This window comes from Notothenia rossii (genome assembly GCF_949606895.1).
Source record: "Notothenia rossii genome assembly, chromosome: 7".
NCBI lineage: Eukaryota > Metazoa > Chordata > Actinopteri > Perciformes > Nototheniidae > Notothenia > Notothenia rossii.
In genome coordinates this window covers 7,903,360-7,925,364 of record NC_136905.1, presented here as the reverse complement: position 1 = coordinate 7,925,364, position 22,005 = coordinate 7,903,360, and the positions used below count along the sequence as shown (strand labels likewise).

The 22,005-nt window shown below is 40.0% G+C and overlaps 1 protein-coding gene across 2 annotated transcripts in view; it reads right to left on the bottom strand.

Moving 5' to 3' along the window:
* cops7a (COP9 constitutive photomorphogenic homolog subunit 7A) overlaps positions 1-20,175 on the bottom strand; it is a 38,646-nt gene extending 18,471 nt beyond the window's left edge. For both annotated transcript variants that reach the window (XM_079693880.1, XM_079693879.1), the window contains exon 1: positions 20,029-20,175. The gene's annotated coding sequence lies outside the window, so the exon portion shown is untranslated. The remainder of the gene's footprint in view (positions 1-20,028) is intronic.
* Between the last annotated feature and the right edge of the window lie 1,830 nt (positions 20,176-22,005).

Genomic DNA, 22,005 nt, shown 5'->3' with positions numbered 1-22,005 from the left:
GAATTTACCCTCCGTATGTGTTAAGTAAATAAAGTTGCCTTGCCTTGAATGAAATTCACGCAACTCTTAATATAGATACTGTGTTTTTAAGTGGCGATGGAGATCATTTGTTGGCCCTGCTTTAAAGGATATTTTGCCTTTACAAATGGTGCGCTTTTTTGGTTGAAGTGCATCAAAATGCTGCTGCGTTTTCGCGTTTGGCTCATTTTCCATCCGAAAAACACGTCGTCTACCTGTCCTGTAGCCTACCACTTGTTATGACTTCTCTCTCTCGCGTATTCCGTTAAGACCCACCCCATCTCACTCCTCCTGCTGAAACCTACTAATCAGAGTAGGGGCGGGTCTTCACAGAATACGTTTGGGGAACAAAATCAAGCTTTTTAACAGGCGAGTGGATTTTGGCAGGCAGTGAGTGCGGACTAACAATTGAACGATAACAAGAACGGCTCTCACCAAGTACGACTCGGTTCCCCTCGTTCATACCAAAGAGCCGTTCAAAAGAATCGGCTCGTTCGCGACCCCGCGGACACCCTGGACTGGCTCTTACCGTAGACCAACTGCTGAGCTAAGACTAGTCTGACTTGCTCTTACCGTAGTAGACCAACTGCTGAGCTAAATCTAGTCTGACTGGCTCTTACCGTAGACCAACTGCTGAGCTAAGACTAGTCTGACTTGCTCTTACCGTAGTAGACCAACTGCTGAGCTAAGTCTAGTCTGACTGGCTCTTACCTAACCGTAGTAGACCAACTGCTGATCTAAGTCTAGTCTGACTTGCTCTTACCGTAGACCAACTGCTGAGCTATGACTAGTCTGACTGGCTCTTACCGTAGACCAGCGTTTTTCAAAGTGGCGCAGAGATGTGATAGGTGGGTCGTGAAATACAAAATAAAAAAACATTTTTTTTTTTATTTCACACTGGTGGAATATCAAAACAACGGCCCGCCTGGGGTGCAAAACGCATCAATGAAAGCGACCCTCTACCACACAAAACAACACTTGTAAATAACCCAATTTGTGTTCTTTGAAATTGAAAAGGATATTGCATTGTGTTTGTTACTTTCGTTGCAGTTGTATGTCTTAAGTGTAATTTGGCATGCTTTTATTTTGAAGGCGAGTTTACGCTGTTGACAGGAAGTTGTTGCTATGGAAAAACGAAACGTTTCACAGCGAACTTGTCATAAAGTCCGCGATAATACAGCCCACCCATTTAGAGGGAAGATATGATTGGTCAATTGTACTGTCATTTGACATTACTCTCTCGTTCAGTTACTATAGCTGGGCCCTCTTTGAATTCATATCTGGACGTCACACAGCTCCTCTCTTCACCTCGCAGAGATGAGCTTCTTTCATTTAACCCTTCACATTCAAACAGAAACTGAATAGGCAGATTCAAAGGATTTATTTCTTTGGAAATGTTATTTTAAATACAATTTAATCAAGTTATTTTTGGTAAAACTAATGATAAATATTACTAAAAACATATTTAAAAAATATATATAAAGAAAAATATAATTTGTTTTAATATTTTTAAATATTATTTTGTAGAATATCTTAGGCCCTCAGAGAGAGGCTCGCCACTGGTAAAAATCTCTCATACACACATGTGAAACGCTCTCACAGACACACACAACAGCGTTGCAGTCGGGAAGAAAAGCAATGTGGAGCGAGAGAGAGAGAGAGAGAGCGAGAGAGAGCAAACCTTTATCTATTTAATAAAGTTGTAAAAAATAAAGTAAGAAATCATTCCAATGTGTACTATAGGACAGTAAAAAGTTTAAAAGGGGAGGGATTAGTATGCATAAATAAAAAGAAAGAATGCTAACTAGGTAACATAAGATAAGAATAAACACGTTTAAATGATTTGTTGTGATCATATTCTAAAGATGTTTGGATTATTGAAAAATATACAGCTCCCTTTCATCTGAGTGTTGAGAGCTGTATCCATAAATTCATGTTGTGCTCAAAGTAGGGCTGCTCGATTATGGCAAAAATCATAATCTCGATTATTTGGGTCAATAATTGATATCACGATTATTAAAAACGATTAACCATTTACTTTGAAAACATAATAAAAAATAATAATTTGAAAAGTATGTTTTTAACAGTTGATTACCCTGAACTTTAAGTATAATTCAACTGAAAAACCTATTTAAAAAAAAATAAAATCGTTTTATTTTGATTATGTTGTTTTCATAACCGTTGCCAGCCAAAATCGTAATTGCGATTAAAATACGATTAACTGAGCAGCCCTAGCTCAAAGTGCACCATTTAACTGCATTTAACTTCAACATTTAAAAAAAATCTTCCTGGGGGTGCATGCCCCCGGACCCCCCTAGAGGATGTGATGTCCACCACCAAATAAAGCAGGTTAAAATAATTAAATTGCATACATTTTATTTTAGTAAACACTGAAAACGGGTCTCACAGACCCAAACAGCACACAAAGGTTAAAGGTAGCATATAATAATGTTAAAATGTGCTAAATATATACACTGCAAAAAAACAAAAAAGAGGAGTAAAAGTAGCTCACGACTTGTTTTATTTTTTGAAAGTAGCTTTCATCCTAAAAAAGGTTGGAGACCCCTGTTATAGAACGATACATTTGACAATTTTAAGATTGGCCTACCATTTTATTGGAGCGATGAGGAACAGGTGGGGCTTGAAAAGGCCCACCTGTTCAAAGTGGGGAATGACAGAAAAAGTTTGAGAACCACTGCCGTAGACCAACTGCTGAGCTAAGTGTAGTCTGACTGGCTCTTACCGTAGACCAACTGCTGAGCTAAGTCTAGTCTGACTGGCTCTTACCGTAGACCAACTGCTGAGCTAAGTCTAGTCTGACTGGCTCTTACCGTAGACCAGTGGTTCTCAAACTTTTTCTGTCAGGCCCCCCCTTTGGAGAAAAAAAAAAGTCGGGCCCCCCCAACACAAATAGTCAGGCTCAGTGGCGGCGCCAGAAATTTCTTTTGGGGGTGCTGTGGGGTAGCTTGACGTTTCATAGAGGGTGCTCAAACATTTAGGGTTTCCCATTAATGTACCGGGCGCTACAGTGGAATTTTCTACTGCAACATTCCCCACGCATATACACAGTGAGACAGTTACAATGAAGGCTCGATAATCAGCTCACGGCATAGGGTAAAGTGCTATTTTTATAGGTGGTGTGTGGACCTCACATAGGGGGGTCCGGGGGCAAGCTCCCCCGGGAAGGTTTATTTTTAAATATTGAAGTTAAATGCATCAATCTGGAGCACTTTGAGAGCAAAATGAAGAGATCTATGGATACATCTCTCAACACCCATATGAAACAGTACTGTAAACAGATTTACTTTTTCTTTATGGATATTTTACAAATCACCCTTTTAAACGTTATTCTTGTTTTACTGCCATATAGTATTTCATACCTGTTTTTCATTTATTCTCTTATTTTTTTATGACTATAATGATCATATAAACGTGTGCCTCAGAAATAATTGTTTACATTAATCGTGAACAAACCGTTTGAGACCCACTGAGATAACTTAGACTAAAGTGAACTATCTAAACACTGAGAGTCCTTTAGCTCAGGGGTTCCCAACCCCCGGTCCGCGGACTGGTACCGGGCCGTGGAGGTGTTACTGCCGGGCCGCGAAATGGCTGTGAGTTTATCGTAATATTTGCAGAATTAGAAATATTTAAAAATATTTTATCATTGTTCATTTATGCACAGAGAAAGTTACCGGTGCGCCAATAGGAAGTGGAGCACACAGGAGACAACCGTTTAATCGCAGACTGTTATGTTTATGTGGGGAAGTGGCAGTGCATACATTATTTGAGATATATTTCGAACTCGGACTTCATTTTAAGGACATTGCGGCCAGGGGTGTAGAGCTATTTTTTTTATTTGTAAAACCTCCTTCACTTCATGAAATGGCTGCAGCATCAGGAGGCAGCCTCTGAGAAGTGCAGCACCAGCGTGTACACACAGCCTTCACTGTGTTCCCCACTGCAGGCTGCTACGTTTCACACACACACACACCGAACGGCCTGAATATTACCCCTATTACTCGTTGTATGAAGGAAATGTCCGGTCACAAAGGCACATGATGTGTGTGTGTATGTGCTCTGCTCAGCTCCGCTGTGTGTGTGTGTATGTTCGGTGTGTTTGTGTGTGTCCAACAACGGCATTTGTTTTCAAATTACCATGAACAGTAATTACACACATCTGGCCAACTCCATAGGTATGTGGGTGTTCCCAAAATAAGTTAGTTTAATCTTAATCTCGATGTAGTTCTAAATGCTGTCGGAGTGCACCGGAACGAACGCCCCGGTATGACGTTATTATGGCTGGCAAACAAGCCTAGGGGTCTCCCTGACATTTCAGTTATATCAATATGTGTACAGTGGTCCTAATTTGTTTTGATTGTATCCTGGTTTTAAACGTTGTTAATATGTTTTGGATGCATATTGTTCTATTATTTGTTACATACAATGTAACAGCCTTATATTGCCATATTAGGCTATATTATATTATATATTATATTAATATTTGTAAAGCGGTCCTAATTTTTTGTTTTAATTGTATCCTGGTTTTAAACGTTATTAATATGTTTTGGATGCATATTAGTATTTCTTCAGGCTGTTAAAAACAATTAGCCTCTGTTGCCACCTGCTGGTGAGTAAATATTAAAATCAGCTAAAATTGACAACCGGTCCGCGAATTTTTTTTAATGTATCTGCCGGTCCTTGGCACAATAAAGGTTGGGAACACCTGCTTTAGCTCACTGAGTCTCTCAGTCTGACAGGAGAGGACTCTCCTCTACTTTGTTGTTGAAAAAGCTCCTTATGTCCGTTATCGTAGCTCGCTAGCACCAGAAGCTAACAACAACGATCCCCGGTACCAGTGCGCTCTCTCTCTCTCTCGCTCGCGCACACAAAATGGCTCGTTCCACACACACACAGAGCCGAGCTTTAATGAAACACAGAGACCCAGACGTAATAGTACTGCATCATATTATTTTCGAATAAATAATTTTTCAATTTATGATTTTTTATTTTTTTATCTTTTACATTTTTACCATTTTTCCTCCTGGTCTCTCGCGCCCCCCCTGGTATGCCTTTGCGCCCCCCAGGGGGGGCGCGCCCCCCACTTTGAGAACCACTGCCGTAGACCAACTGCTGAGCTAAGTCTAGTCTGACTGGCTCTTACCGTAGACCAACTGCTGAGCTAAGTCTAGTCTGACTGGCTCTTACCGTAGACCAACTGCTGAGCTAAGACTAATCTGACTGGCTCTTACCGTAGACCAGTGGTCACCAACCTTTTTAAGCCCAAGATCACCGACCTCGGCCGAGGTGAAAGGCGAGATCTACCTATTGCAGAATTGAGTGTAAAAGACGGCCCAGACAGTGCTTACAATTTGAGGCCTTTTATATAGGCTAATTGCATCTGAATTACTGTTACAATGAAGGCTCCATAATCAGCTCACGGCATATAGGTAGGGGTAAAGTGCTATTGGGGGGCGGACCTCACCTCCTCAAGGGGGGTCCGGGGGGATGTTCCCCCGGGAAGATTTTTTTTTAAATATTGAAGTTGAAAGCATTAATCTGGTGCACTTTGAGAGCAACATGAAGAGATATGGATACCTCTCTCAGCACCCATATGAGACAGAACTGTAAACATATTTTCTTTTTCTTTATGGATATTTTACAAATCACATTAAACTGTATTCTTGTTTTACTGCCATATAGTAAGCTATTTCATACCTGTTTTTCATTTATTCTCTTATTGTTTGTATAACTATAATGATCATATAAAGGTGTGCCGCGGAAATAATCTTTTGAATAATTTGTGACAAAACTGTTCTAAACACTCAAGAGTCCTTTAGCTCACCTGAGCCCCTCAGTCTGACAGGAGAGGACTCCTCCAGCTTGTTGTGGAAACAGCTCCTTATGTCCGTTGGTGCAGCTAGCTAACCAGATGCTAACATCACGGTCCCCGCTAGCACCGGTCCCTCTCTCTCCCTCACTCCCTCTCTCCCTCTCTATCACACTAAATGCGCTATCGCCATACACACACAGAGCCGAGCTTGAATGACACAAGCACACGTGTATTTCCATGCAACTCTCTGATTGGTCTGGTGTGTTGCCTCTGTTGCGTTCACTGAACACGAGAAATTACAGTCCTGCCGTCCTCTCTTGTGTCATGATGAAGTTCACGTAAAGCACGGTTAATGTATTATATTATTGAGGTGTCTCAAATATACGTCAATCAATTGGCACCTGCTAACGGGGTGGTTGATGATAGGTTTACATCTAAAAACGTATTTTTCAAACATTATTATTTTAATTTTCTTTTTCTTTCTTTTGTTACTTTTTTTTTAACGGTCCGCGATCTACCCGCACCACACTCGCGATCGACCGGTCGATCGCGATCGACCGGTTGGCGACCAATGCCGTAGACCAACTGCTGAGCTAAGTCTAGTCTGACTGGCTCTTACCGTAGACCAACTGCTGAGCTAAGTCTAGTCTGACTGGCTCTTACCGTAGACCAACTGCTGAGCTAAGTCTAGTCTGACTGGCTCTTACCGTAGACCAACTGCTGAGCTAAGTCTAGTCTGACTGGCTCTTACCGTAGACCAACTGCTGAGCTAAGTCTAGTCTGACTGGCTCTTACCGTAGACCAGCGCCGTATAGACTGAGTTATGTCATCTCCGTTCACTCCAATGGACCACTTTTTTACAGCAATGGCGGATCGTGGAGCCTCTCAATCGTTCCCCGGAAGTTAGCGCCAAGGCTAGCAGAGCTGTAGAGTTGCAGCATAATAGACCGTTCGTGACGGACTTTTAAAGGTAAGAAGAAGTTTAAAGATTTATATTGCGGATATTATCAGTACATAAGATTCAAATTAACATGTGTATTAAAGGATGTCAGTGGATTATCCCTAAATTAGTAGATTTAGGGAACGTTTACAGATAACAGATAAAGCTACCGGATCAAGTTAGCAACACACGCCTTTTAATTGTAAATTCCGTTCTCTTAATGTCATTTCGTCCAACGTTGTTGAATTAGAGAAGAGGGGCTTCTAAAAGGGATTGTATGCAGGGGTGGAGGGAGTTAAATATTAGATAAATATAACTTTGGTGCGTGTAAGAGTGAGTGTTTTTAGCAGAGCCATATTGTGTCCTTGTGATTATGTTGATTATTACCTGTCTGTATAAAGTTGTAGCTCAGCTGATTTTGGATTGATGGCAAAGGGAGAGGGACTTAAGTGAGAGTGAAACCACAAGGTAAGTTTAATACTACTGTTTTATATAAGTAAGCATACTAAACATGTATTCTATCACTGTATTATATAAGTCATCTTGTTAATAACCTACTGTATGGCAGGTGGAGGGGCAGTGATGTTACAGGTGGAGGAGCAAAACTGCAAGACTGCAAACTCACAAGACAGAGAAATCAAAGTTTGTTCTCCAGAGAAGAGGTTGATTTCACTTCATTTATTTCATATTTTCTAAAGATGTGGAAATGGCAAAAAAAAGAACTTGAGAGCTGCAACCAAGAAAACTGTAACAACATGAGTAGAGAGCCACCAAGGTTTTTCAAGTCCATCTCTTACTCCATTTTGCCAACCCAAATGTCCAGGTACATGACGGGACACCTTGCTTGTTTGTGTTGTTTGCGCTCCTCTGGCTGGGTGCTGGCAGGTGGAGGGCAGCGATGTTTGCAGGTGGAGGGGCATTGATGTTACGGGTGGAGGGGCATTGATGTTAGCTGTTACACACCAGGCTCAAACTTAACACATTGCATCCTTCTTTGCAGTGTCCTTAATCCTGGAAGGGGAATCTGCAATTCCTGCAGAGTTTTGTAACCCGTTGGTCCGCACACAAAGCGAATTTTTAAAGCCTTCTTAATTGTCTCATTGCTCCATTTCATCCCCTTTGTGGTGAGTCTGCCTAATGCCTTAGGTTGGTCTTTTTAAAACGTTTTCTTATATTTGTTGTCCCTAATTTTCAATGTTTTCTTGAGAGCTGCATTTTCCTTCCTGATTTTTCTTAGTGCAGACTTTGCTTTTTTGGTGATCCCTTCTTGGCTCTTTAATTTTCTCTTTAATTTTTTTAATAGATCTGTTTGACTGGCTGCTGGTTCCCTCGTATGCTGACTGGCTGCTGGTTCCCTCGTATGCTGACTGGCTGCTGGTTCCCTCGTATGCTGACTGGCTGCTGGTTCCCTCGTATACTGACTGGCTGCTGGTTCCCTCGTATGCTGACTGGCTGCTGGTTCCCTCGTATACTGACTGGCTGCTGGTTCCCTCGTATGCTGACTGGCTGCTGGTTCCCTCGTATGCTGACTGGCTGCTGGTTCCCTCGTATGCTGACTGGCTGCTGGTTCCCTCGTATGCTGACTGGCTGCTGGTTCCCTTGTATACTGACTGGCTGCTGGTTCCCTCGTATGCTGACTGGCTGCTGGTTCCCTCGTATGCTGACTGGCTGCTGGTTCCCTTGTATGCTGACTGGCTGCTGGTTCCCTCGTATGCTGACTGGCTGCTAGTTCCCTCGTATGCTGACTGGCTGCTGGTTCCCTTGTATACTGACTGGCTGCTGGTTCCCTCGTATGCTGACTGGCTGCTGGTTCCCTTGTATACTGACTGGCTGCTGGTTCCCTTGTATACTGACTGGCTGCTGGTTCCCTCGTATGCTGACTGGCTGCTGGTTCCCTTGTATACCGACTGGCTGCTGGTTCCCTCGTATGCTGACTGGCTGCTGGTTCCCTTGTATGCTGACTGGCTGCTGGTTCCCTCGTATGCTGACTGGCTGCTGGTTCCCTTGTATACCGACTGGCTGCTGGTTCCCTCGTATGCTGACTGGCTGCTGGTTCCCTTGTATGCTGACTGGCTGCTGGTTCCCTCGTATGCTGACTGGCTGCTGGCTGAGTGGGTGGTGTCCACCCTCCCTGTCTCTCCTCACTAGCCATGTCCTCTCTTTCTTCACCCTCACTTTCCTTTCTCTCAGTCTCCTCATCCCTTCTTCCCTCAATCTTTGAGACTAATGTAAGTAGAAGACATGGCACTGTAGATTTTTGAACATTTAAAATATTATACCACTTAAAAATAAGAAATATGACTTTTGTTACTAAGAGTTCATACTTATTATACCTGTGTCACCTTTCACACTATAGCTGTGATCATGAGCTATGGGCTTTGTAGATACAGGTCCCGGGGTGAATCGTGGTGCAGGGGCCCTTCTCTTTTTGACCACAGGGCGATGCACGAAGATGGTGGGTATAGCCTCTGCTCTCAGCCTAGTCTTGCCCTTTTTTGTCTTGACAAACTGGTCTGCATCAAAATGTGCCTGCGGAGTGACTTGAGGTTACTTCACACACAGAACAACTCAGTTTTGTCTACCCACATACATATTCCATAGTGGTTGAATACACAGTATTAGGAAACACTTTATACTTACTGGACATGTTATACTCATTACATACTGTATATCAAATATGACCAAGAATGTGAGACAACTTTATAGAAATTCATATCACATCTGTTACTCATGCCATTTGTCATACTTTGTTAAACTCACAAATAATAAAGTTCCATAACTTCAGTTGGGAACAAAGACCACACCTTATCTCCCCAAGGCAATTTCCCATCCAATAGGTGTGCTATATAGGTGTGTATAACCCTTTCTCCTGTCTGTTACTCCCTCTTTCAGCACAAGAACCAGAGGGGGATTCAATGGAGCCTGAATACCTGCACTGAGACCCTCACCCTCTACCCTGAGTCTCAACTCTCAGTGTTTTTCAAGCCTTTCCCTGTTTTTTTGTATTAAACAAAACATTAAGCTTTCCCAATGGTGTGGTTTTCGTTTTGTGAAAAAGTGCAAATGCAGTGTTTGTATACAATAACCTATCCTCACATATTTTTTTGCTGTTGGTCGTGAAATTGCTCCTGCTGACTTGAGCAAGCCATTTTTTCCTCCGCTCTGTGTCAGTGGGGAAGCCGTACATTCGTACTCCTTTCTCGGAGCGATTTGAGCATCCTCAGGCAGCACAGCAAACCATGGTGGCGACTAGGAGGCAGCACAGCAAACCAGGACAACACGGAGGAAAAGGCACAGACAAACTGCATGATATGCTATTCAATGTTTATTGAATTCCATGTATTTGCAATGGATATTCCTAAAACAACACATTTAACATCATCATCATGCTGCTGCTGCTGCTAGTCCTTTGATAGTCACCTGTCCTTTCTGAAAGCCATAAAGATGACATTAGTCATTTAGATAACTTGTGTCCTCAATTACCATGGGATTACTGAAACTACCATGAATTTAAGAAAATGGTAGAAATTAATCTAATCTGGATTTTGAAGCATTCCTTTAGATCCCCTCCCTCTAAATATATCAAACATTAGAAAGTGATGCTCCTGACTACCATACAAGTTTAAGAAGATAATATTGGTTTTAAAGAATTCAAAGCTATAAACAGCAACAGGCTCTTTAACCAAGGCACTGTTAGCCTAACATGTAAACTAGTTGTTCACACTAATCCTAATATTATCACTTAATATTAGCAAATTCTATTTTATTTTTTAAAACATATTGATGTAAATACATACACATATCAATTTGTTTTATAAATATTGCAAATCAAAACCTTTATTCACTAATAATTACCAAAAATCGTAGTTCTATCTCCTGTTATCAATGCATTCACATTGCCTGCCATGAACTTCCGGGGAACGATCCTCGTCTGCATGAACCACGTGACGATAACCGTTTTTGGACTTCCGCTGTCGTAACTCTTCTATCTGTACGGCGCTGCCGTAGACCAACTGCTGAGCTAAGTCTAGTCTGACTGGCTCTTACCGTAGACCAACTGCTGAGCTAAGTCTAGTCTGACTTGCTCTTACCGTAGACCAACTGCTGAGCTAAGTCTAGTCTGACTGGCTCTTACCGTAGACCAACTAAAGGACTCTCTGAGTATTTAGATAGTTAATTTTAGTCTAAGTTATCTCAGTGGTCTCAAACGTTTTGACCACAAATTATGTAAACACATATTTCCATTTTATAATTATTAGGATAAATAAAAACAGGTTTGAAATCATTCCAATGTATACTATGGGACAATAAACCAAAAATATCGTTTAAAGTTGGTGAGATACAAAAATATGCATAAATTAATAAATGTTAACTGGTAAAATAAGATATAAATGAAACAAAAATAAAATAAGTTACATTTATTTGTTATTGCTATGGTAGGTTATTGGTTATGTTCACATACTTATTTGATTATTAAAATGTAAACCGATCTTTTTCATATGGGCGTTTTAGAGTTGTACCCCCTAGATCAGGTCTCTAGTAATTGTGTGCTCAAAGTGCACCAGGTTGAAGAATTTTACTAAAATGTTCAAAGATAAATCTTCCCGGGGGGGCATACCCTCGGACCCCCCTAGAGGATGTGACGTCTACCCCCCAATTAAAACATGTTCATACAATACTGAATACATTTGAAGCCCTTTTGACGTATATTACCTATGTCAATAAGTTTCTGTTTTTGTAGTGTATTTGTCTTTTGTAGAGATTTTTCATTTATTCTTTATATATGAAATCTTGCCTCGGGCAGCAAATTGTCTAGAACCGGCCCTGGTACGAGGCCTCATGAGCCTTTCTTGTGCTGGCAGACACATAGAAACAAATTGGCGGGGCGCACTTCACACGCGCACACAAAAAAGAATTCCATGCGCTCCGTGCTCACATCATGCCGGGCCCACGTGCCTTAGCACCGCTGCTATGACTCCATCCTAGAGGAAACACTGGAGGCACACATGCACATCTTGTGAGGTGTAAAGAGCTGGAGCCCAACAGATGAGCCGGCATGTGTTGCAGCCAAACAAATTCACCTAGACCATTTGTGAAAGAGTGTTGCTTTTGATTTCATGCATTTTTAAAAGTCAAATGAGGCTGGATTGGATCCATCTGTGTATTTCTATTGAGTTTAAAAAGGAGGACAGACCTGGCTGAGAGAGAGATTGCTGGAAAACAAACAAAGTGGCCCTGCTCAATATGCACAATGCAGCTTTCAAGATAAACAGTACCACAGTACCAGTCCAACAACAATTGGAAAAATAATAACAACACTACTAAAACAATACTGCAAATAACTAAGAAATAATTCAAAGCATTCCATAGAGAAACAGGAACGCATACCTACTCATTGTGATCAACTATTTGTCATGCGGTAACGACCTTAGATAATGACAACATTGTTGTTGCTGTACCATTACCACAATTCTTTTAGCCAATTATTGTCAACAATGTTTAATTGTGTACCACGACAACGTAATATCAACAAAAACAAATTGTATAAAGGCTTTTCCTGTACCTTCTCTTACATTTTGCATGTTTCAACTGGCACTACAAACCCCATGCAAAACATTCGGTTTCCTATGTACATTGCCTTGTTTTTTATGTTGCTGCAATGCAAAAAAAATACAAAACTGGGATCAATAAAGTACCTATCTATCTGACCATCTATCTCTCTATCTCTCCATCTATCTATCCATCTAGGGTTTAGCTTTATTGTTATTTGAACTGTTGATACTGTTCATAACAGAATGATAAGTTTCACTGCTACTAGAAGCAAAACGATAAAAGAAATGGTATTTAGTAGCTGAAAGTGTCCCTAGTTGTCCAGTAAAAACTCACTAAAGCAACTCTCACTTCAGCAGACTCTCAGCTCTAATAAGAAGTGGATCATCAATCTTTTCCATTATCCTCTTATACCAAAACGGATCTTAAATGGGTCTGAAGATAACTGCAAACCACTGGAGAATAGAGATTTTAATGAAATGCAACTTGGTGAATCCTTTTGATGCTGAATTTAGCAGTGTCTCAACAGATTTGCAGACAGATATTGGACGTTTTTATGAAGAGCAAGAGAACTTAGTATTTACTGATCGTTCTGTTTTAACTGAAATTATCTCTATAAAACCAAGAGGGGAAGTTCAACCGGTTAACAACCACAAACAGTGTGAACTCTGCTGTGGATCAATCATAACAAACTCATGCTATACGGCCTAAAAAGACTGTTAAAAGTCTAAGGAAGATTATGCACAACAGATATAGGATATGTCTGGTGGATGTAATGATGCAGACATAAAAAAATGTAGTCTTAAGTTTGAATATTTCATAATATATGAAGTAAACTCCAAATAGCTTCAATGAAGAATTGAAGCAAGCTGATAGAGAATATTATGTACATGACAACGTGGAACTGTATATCAATGAAGGCACTGGTATTAAGATTACCAGTAAAGTAAAAGCACTGTTACTTTTAGGATTGCAAAGTTAGAAATGGGAGCGAAGTGAAGCGCCTGAAAAATGGTGTGTGAAAGTCACTGTCAAAATTAACCTACTTATCATTTCAGCTCTAAATTAATGGATATGTAACAATAAGATACACATTCTTGACTGACTGAAGGTTTCTGTCAAAGGCTTGGAAAATGTTAACGTGCAAATGTGGCTGGAACAAAAAAATACACCAAAAACACAACAGATATCAGAAACATCCTTGCAGTGTGACTGTAACACTACTTTGAAGACTATCACATTATTACTATATTTATGGTCGCCAAACATTGCAATATGGTTCCAGCTGAGATGAAAGATTTGTTGAAAAGTTGGATATTAAGCAACCAGTCACGTCAACATTAATTTGACCCTGATTCAGGCTTTAAATTGATTGAAATTCATTGTAATGTTATAGATCAGGGGTATTCAACTAAAATTCAACGAGGTCCAGTTAGAGAAAATCTCCCCATGCAAAGGTCCGGAACATCAACATGTCTAACTTGCTTTATGAATTAGTGTGATATATATTGAATTATAAAACGGACAAGCCAAATCAAGCAATCTGATTGGTTCTTAGCCATGATATAATGAGCGTATACCACAGGCAGAATTGTAGTTACAAGGGTTAGGGTCAATAACGCTGTCCTTTGGTGTGACTTAATTAAATTGTTGATATGAACATTTTAATAAATGTATATTATTTTACATTTAAATATGATGTAAACCTTACACTGTAAGTTTGGATTGAAGGCTCTCTAGCATACAGCTAGGCCGCAAACTGACCATGTAAATGAAAATATCCACTGGTGTGACAGCATTGTCCACTAGTTTGACGTAAAGTCAGCACCACACTAGTGCAAATGGCTGTCACACCAGTGGACGTAGGTTATAAATAAGGCCTAGATAGATGCATTTGAAAATTAATTTAGAACTACTTATATAAAAGAAAATTGGCCATTGTAGTTATTTTTGGAATTTATTTTCACGTTTTGGAATCTCTGAAGTTTACTAGAGAGCATTTAGATGATCCAGAAGAGGATTGGGAGAATGTCATATGGTCAGATGAAACCAAAATAGAACTTTTTGGTAAAAACTCAACTAGACGTGTTTGGAGGAGAAAGAATGCTGAGTTGCATCCAAAGAACACCTACTGTGAAACATGGGGGTGGAAACATCATGCTTTGGGGCTGTTGTTCTGCAAAGGAACCAGGACGACTGATCCGTGTAAAGGAAAGAATGAATGGGGCCATGTATCGTGAGATTTGGAGTGACAACCTCCTTCCATCAGCAAGGGCATTGAAGATGAAACGTGGCTGGGTCTTTCAGCATGACAATGATCCCAAACACACCGCCCGGGCAACGAAGGAGTGGCTTCGTAAGAAGCATTTCAAGGTCCTGGAGTGGCCTAGCCAGTCTCCAGATCTCAACCCCATAGAAAATCTTTGGAGGGTGTTGAAAGTCACTGTTGCCCAGCGACAGCCCCAAAACATCACTGCTCTAGAGGAGCTCTGCATGGAGGAATGGGCCAAAATACCAGCAACAGTGTGTGAAAACCTTGTGAAGACTTACAGAAAAAGTTTGACCTCTGTCATTGCCAACAAAGGGTATATAACAAAGTATTGAGATGAACTTTTGTTATTGACCAAATACTTATTTTCCACCATAATTTGCAAATAAATTCTTTAAAAATCAGACAATAAGATTTTCTGGATTTTTTTTCTCATTCTGTCTCTCATAGTTGAGGTATACTTAGGATGAAAATTACTTGCACAATTGGTGGCTGACTAAATACTTTTTTGTCCCACTGTACATTGTATGAATCGAACATGCACAAAGTGCTGCTATGACGAAATCAAGCTGGCGGCTTATAACCCAGACGAGCGAGCCAGATGGGAACATTGGACGAAGGAAGACGTGGTGATTGGGAACAAAACATATCAAAACTGGGTAAAGAAAACAGAAATGGTACAGTGGCAAAACTTGTTGAGGAATTCAACAGAGAGTTGGACGCCATTGCCATCCATCATTTCAACTGGCTTCACCAGGTCCAGAAATTCAGGCAACTGAAAGACAACCTGAGAGAGAACGAAATAGTTCTACATGTTGACTTCTCTGAAAATGATGCCTGTAAATTGAACACAGAGATTCAATCATTTCATTTTGGAGGAAATCGACAACAGGCATCCGTCCACGCAGAAGTGGCTTACACATCAACAGGTTCACAATTGTATGCCACAATCTCATTCTCTGACTCTCTCAGCCATAATGAACGGGCTGCGTGGGCCCATATCAAACCTGTCATACAGGAAATGATGCAAAACTCGGTCCAAAAGATTGACACGCTCCATGTGTTAAGTAACGGTCCAGTCACACAGTATCGAAATAGGGCAAACTGTTTCCTCCTCAGCAGGGTACCCTATACCTGGGGGCTCAAGCAAATCACTTGGAATTACTCAGAGAGAGCCCACGGTGTAAGGGTGCACCCGATGGAGTTGGTGGAGCTGTGAAACGGATGGGAGACAACCATGTCCATGGGGGGAAAGACTTAAAAAATCCGAAGGACTTGTATGAATTTCCGATCAACAGAGAAGTCAAGAACATCCGATTCAAATGGAAAGTGACATTAATGTCTTCAATGAAATGTTGCCACCATCAGTTCCAAAAGTCCCCGGGCTTCTTAAAACACACCAGATACTTTCTTTCGGTCCAGGAGAGAGTTACTACTGGGATCTGAGCTGCTTCTGCCAATACCCAGAGATGTGTGAATGCTTCAAACCAACTAAGATGAGGATGGACGATTCTTCTAATGCAAATTCTGATCACCTGCAGCCAGACAGCATCCAGGAGAGTCCCAGTACTGATGTGGAGAAGAATGAGGAGTACACTGTGGGAAAGTTGGTCATAGTTAGCTATGACAACAAACTATTTGTTGGTCAAATCACCAAGCTACTTCTTGACCACATTGAAATCAACTGCATGGCTCAGCATGGAAAGAGAAATGTATTTAAGTGGCCTAATAAGCCAGACTGCATTTTCTACCACAGAGAACAAATCGCCAGAGTCATCTGCGAGCCAGAGCCCAACCAGCGTGCTGCACAGCTCACCAAATATGACTGGTTACTATTCAATGAGATCTGAAAGAATGTAGAAACATGATGCGAGTCCCAAGCACCAAAAGCTACATTATGAGCTAGTGGACATTGTTTCACCACTCGAGTTAAACTACAGGTGTGACTGAATTTTACATATAACAATGAATGTGTTTATCTTTACTGAATGTTTTTATTAATGAGTTTTATCAATTGTTCCATGAATTTTACTGAAAAATGAAATTAGTTATCTCTACTGAATGTTACATGAATGAACATTAATGAGTTGTATGGATGAATTGTTTTGAATATGTTTCAAGCTATCCATTGTTAGTCACATTTCCGTTTATGTTCATGTTATGATGTGACATGATGTTATGATGGCTATTAGCCAATCATTTTTTTTAAATAGCACTGTTGGTTCTGATGTTCAGAATATAACCTTACAGAGTAGAGATAAAATAATAAAGATTTTGTACAAAACTTGGCATATTTTGTAATGGTGTCCATCGGTGTGACAAAAAGAAAAGTAAAGAAAATAGGCATTTTGGTTTTCAAATGCCTGAGAAAAGTGTTGAATAGAAGAAGAGTAATAGCATCACTATGCATATGCAATAGGGATGGGAATTTGAAAGCAAATGTATATTTGAATATTCGAACCCCAAAAAAATGGTTAACTGATTAACCGAAATGTACACATCCTATAAAAAAAAAAAAAATGTGGGAAAAATCTTTGCAAAAAAATAAGAATAAATCCATGTTTAAATAAGTATAGAAACCAAGTCGAATTTGTCAAATGTATTTCACTGGTGATCACAATTTGAACAGTTGACAGCTATAGGCCTACAACTTTCATGCTTAAAAGGTCCCATGTCATGGCCATTTCCACTGATCATAATTCCATTGTTGAGGTCTACTAGAATAGATTTATATTGTGCAATTTTCCAAAATCACTTTGGTTTTTCAAACAGCATCTCTGTAAACTACGTGTATTCACTGAATTTCACTCTCTGCCTTTAACGACTCGTTGTAGCTCCAGTAGCTCCAGCCCCCACCCTCCCTGTGAGCACAGTGTGCTCTGATTGGTTGGGACGTTGTGAATCGCGCTGAGCTCCGTGGAGGTGTGGTTTCCTTGTTTAGCGATACACAGCAAAACACAGCCAAACTCACCCTGAGCACACACAAAGTCACAGCCGAAGTAAAAACAATAAGTGTGGCTTGATATTGAGTAAGAAAAAGGTTGATAAACGCTGTGAGAATGGGTCTGCAGAGAGAATTTTGCCGCGATCCCAACTGTCTGTTATCAGCCTGCAGCCAGGGAGGAGAGATCAGCAGAGCTGCCTGAACTGAGTGTGTGTGTGAGGAAGTCCGTGGATTGGTCAATTTGGACCAATCAGCGGGGGCTTAACGTAACGGCTCCGCGGACGTAACGTAACGGCTCCACGGATTGGTCCATTTGGTTCCGGGTAACGCATGACATCATGAGGTACCCGGAAGAATCAATGGACAGTGACGTATCTCCAACGAGGCGTTTTGGGGAGGTCTTCTCTGTGTTAGAGTTTTACTCGCTACAGGGTGTACTTTGAGGGTTTGTGACTCTGCAGACCGTTTACATGCAGAAAAACCTTCATAACACACAACGGGACGGGTAATAACCGGAAAAGCATGAAATGGGACCTTTAAGACATAACTTGGTTTTTAAATTAAAGAGGGATCATACACGAACAACATAACGGGTTAGGGTAACGTAACACTATTACAACAGAGATCAACAACCTATAACAGGGCCTGTGCACAGAATGCAGCTATTCAATACTCATTCTTCTTTAAGAATATGAGCATGTCTACTCAGGGGAGAGGCGGGTGTGGAGGCGATTCATAATCAGCACAGCTGTAGAGAAGACCCTCTCAGCTGGAATTTGGGCATAAGATGAGGTTTGAGTCTGTGTGATCTGCGTGTAGGGAGGGGCAGCAGCCATGTCATTAGCTAGAACTAGCTAGATCTGATGGATTTGGACATAAACGCGAGTGAAGTATAACCGGACGCGAGAGAGAGAGATCAGCACCTGCAGCTCTGCCTGCTGTGAGGGACTGGTGAGCGGAGCAAAACACACCTTTAGACCTAACACATTAAGCAGTTGCACTGTCGTATACATTGAATTATTCCATTTGATAATATGTAATCAACTTAGGCACCCCTCCCAAAAAAAATATTATTAAAGAATATTCATAACTCATATTCGATACCTGAATAATTTTGAAAATTTGATTAATCGTTCCCATCCCTAATATGTAAAGATAGTTTTTAGTTCAATCAGGTTTCATACTTATTATAATGAAAATAACCCAAACTTTTATTTAAAGTCCCTATGTGTAGATCATTTAGAAGGGCAATAACATGATTGTAAATTTAAATTGATTACTATTGCTGTAGGGAAATATTCAAACCAAGTTGATGATGGTTGAGCATATATTTTTACTCAGTCTGACAATCTCTGAATTAAATATTATCATTAAACATAATGTCACACCAGGAGACAATTATTAGGACTTCCGCAGAGAAAAGTTCATATTATATAAAATAATTAAGGATAGATTGGGTCTCACAAAGTTTTGAGTTATTGACGTATTAAGTAATACAGTTATATGTAATTTGAGTAACATTTCAGAAAGAAATATAATTTTACTTTTGCTTTCAGTCCACATCAACTACCAGCCCAGGGAGTGCAGATAAAAGGAAAAAGTCTCAAATAAGAATAGACAGAGACTTGAGTTATTAGCAAAATACATTGATAGATATCCACTCGTTACTGTTTCAATAACTGTCATTAAGTCGCTTTGATGTTGTGATCAAGGAATAAGTAATGTCCCTTAGCTAGACAATTCAACTTATATACTGTAATACATCTGTAAATAACTATGCAATACACTTCCACTTTCAATACTATCACCTGGCTGTACTTTCACAATTGTAAGTGGTACTGGATGTGTATTTTGTGAATTGTAAACTATGTAATTTCTACTTCTACCTTTAATTATTACCTATTTTCTTAGATTGTTAACGTTTGCACCAACATACACCAAAGCAAATTCCTGTGTAAACGTACCTGGCAATAAACTTGATTCTGAATATTTGATGTATTTTTCTTAATTAATATTAACAATGTAAATGTCCCCTCTGTAGGACGAATACATGTATTCTGATTCTGAAGTGATACAAGTATTTGAACTCCCTGATTGTCCCTATATAAACGCTAACGTTAGCTGCACCGCTAAATCACCTTGCATGTCACCAGACATCAATGCAAATGACAGATGAAGTACTCAACATAACAAACATATATTTTGCTTCACGTAGGAATATGTTTTTATAGTAAGAGTTATGTCTAAAATGCGTGTTAGCTGCATCGAGCTCAGTGTGTCATGCTAGCTCTGCTGCTAACGGCTAAACAACCGCCAGGCTTCACTTATCCGCTGACGCTAGGCCTCAGTTCATTTTAATCCGTTCTAGTGGTTTAAATCACACCATTTATCCACCTAAATAATAGGAAAATAAAATACACACGTATATGCATCTGTGAAAATGATCAAATAAGGCTGTATGTCTTTAAATGTACCTTATTGTGTTGGTTTATGGCAGACAGGCTCCCCTCTCGTTGTTCAGTTCCGCTGTCAGCGCACGTACGACAACAAAGCAACGTAATCGCTGATTGGACAGTAAGGTGAAAGGGGCGGGATAAGTGCAGCTATCAATCATCCATCTGAATCAGTGGATCAGAGAGCACATCGACATCTAGCGGTGATCCGATTTAAACCTACTTCAACAGAGAGGATCAATATGTTGTTCACAAAATAAGTCCCAAGATAAATCAGATCGGGAACAACACGGTTAAAGGTTGAGGATATGTCTCTTGTTATTGTCTTTTCTGGTTAAGAACCCTGCAATTCTTTATATGTACCCATCTGTGCCCAAAACTAGACCTATGATGTCTAAAACATCCAGAATATGTGTTGTAAATTGTGTAAAAGCTTTAAATCTAGTATGGATATCTCTTGTGCAATTATCTAACAGTAAACCTTTGACATTTGTAGATTAAAATGAATGTTTAATCAATAGTCAAAGTATGGATTTTAGGAAAAAAAAGAAAAAATAACATTGCGTTTACTAAATCTCTTCAATATGATTTATTTTACACATATGTGTGCATCTCTTGCGATATTCAACTTTTTAAAAGTTCAAAGACACCACATACTTGATTGTGCCCCCTGTTCTTTCTGTAATACAGCCATTTTCAATATGGGCTTAGGGCAAGTGAGATATCTAATTCTTATTAAATATAATGAAATATAAAGGAAACAGTAGTGCCATACCCATAAAGACTAAATATATTGCTTTAGAGAAACCCACTTGTCAGCCAAATGGTTGGTTTGACCGATGGTGAATATTAAAACTCAATTCAATATTTCAGTTGCTGGCACAAATGGGTTCAATCCAAGAGGGCAAAATGAATTAAATCTCGCACAACTCATGCCCGTACTAAGGTGAAAGTGGACTGCAATGTTAAGTTGTCACATGCTCAGGGTGCAGTCACATACATGACATCAAATCAAATCAAATCAGGTTTTATTTATACAACACATTTTAAAAACGATTTTTGGTCAAAGTGCTGTACATGATAATACTTCAACTGAATCATTTGTCAGCAGGATGTGTGGAAGTGTGGATTTCAGAGACATAAAATAGTTAGGATAAAGAACATTTTACTTACAAACACTTGCTCTTTAAAGTCGTGCAGTGAAGCAACAAGTTCCATTGTAAAGGGAAAACGTAATTAACCCTTAAAAATTCTGAAAATAATGGGGCTCCGTTTTGAAAAGTGAATTTGCTTATATCTCCCCCCGAAGTTGAAGAGCACAGACAGAATCTAATAACCAAGCCCAAACTTTAGCATTGGTGGCATTCAACTTTGCATGCGAAGACCTTTTTCTAATGTCAGACCTGGAATACCTGACATTCAAATAAAAGTCCCTTGGTAGAAAAACATTTAACCACATTCAACAAAAGGCTCATTAATTGTAAATGGATAGTCAAAAAAACACGTTATCTTATGTTACTGTCAATCAAAGTCCTATGTTTGATCTACTGATTTAATCTTCTCAAAACATACACAGAGTTTCAGCAACTTCGACTTGAATGAAAAGACACCATTTTCTGTTTGTACATTGTATATTACAAAATATATTTGGTGTGTGTTTAATTATCTGTAATCCCAAACATGTAACAATTGCTCTGTGTATTTTTCGCTCACAACTCTGTGTACTTTCCAGACGTTCCAGTTGTTAGAGGATTCCATCAAGCGGAATCACATCCATGAAGGTTTGTGCGTTTATAAATGTGATCTCAGGGAACATCAGGCGGTGTCTCTGTGTGTCTGTCTGCGGTGGTTCGGTCCTCTCCTGACTGCTGGTGATTTGACTCTGAGCTGCTGTGATCCCAGTATCTGTGACAGAGCGAGAGAGGAAAGGAAACAGGGATAGATAAGGTGAGCTATAAATAACAGCTGTGAACGTTTCCGACAGATGTGGAAAACAGC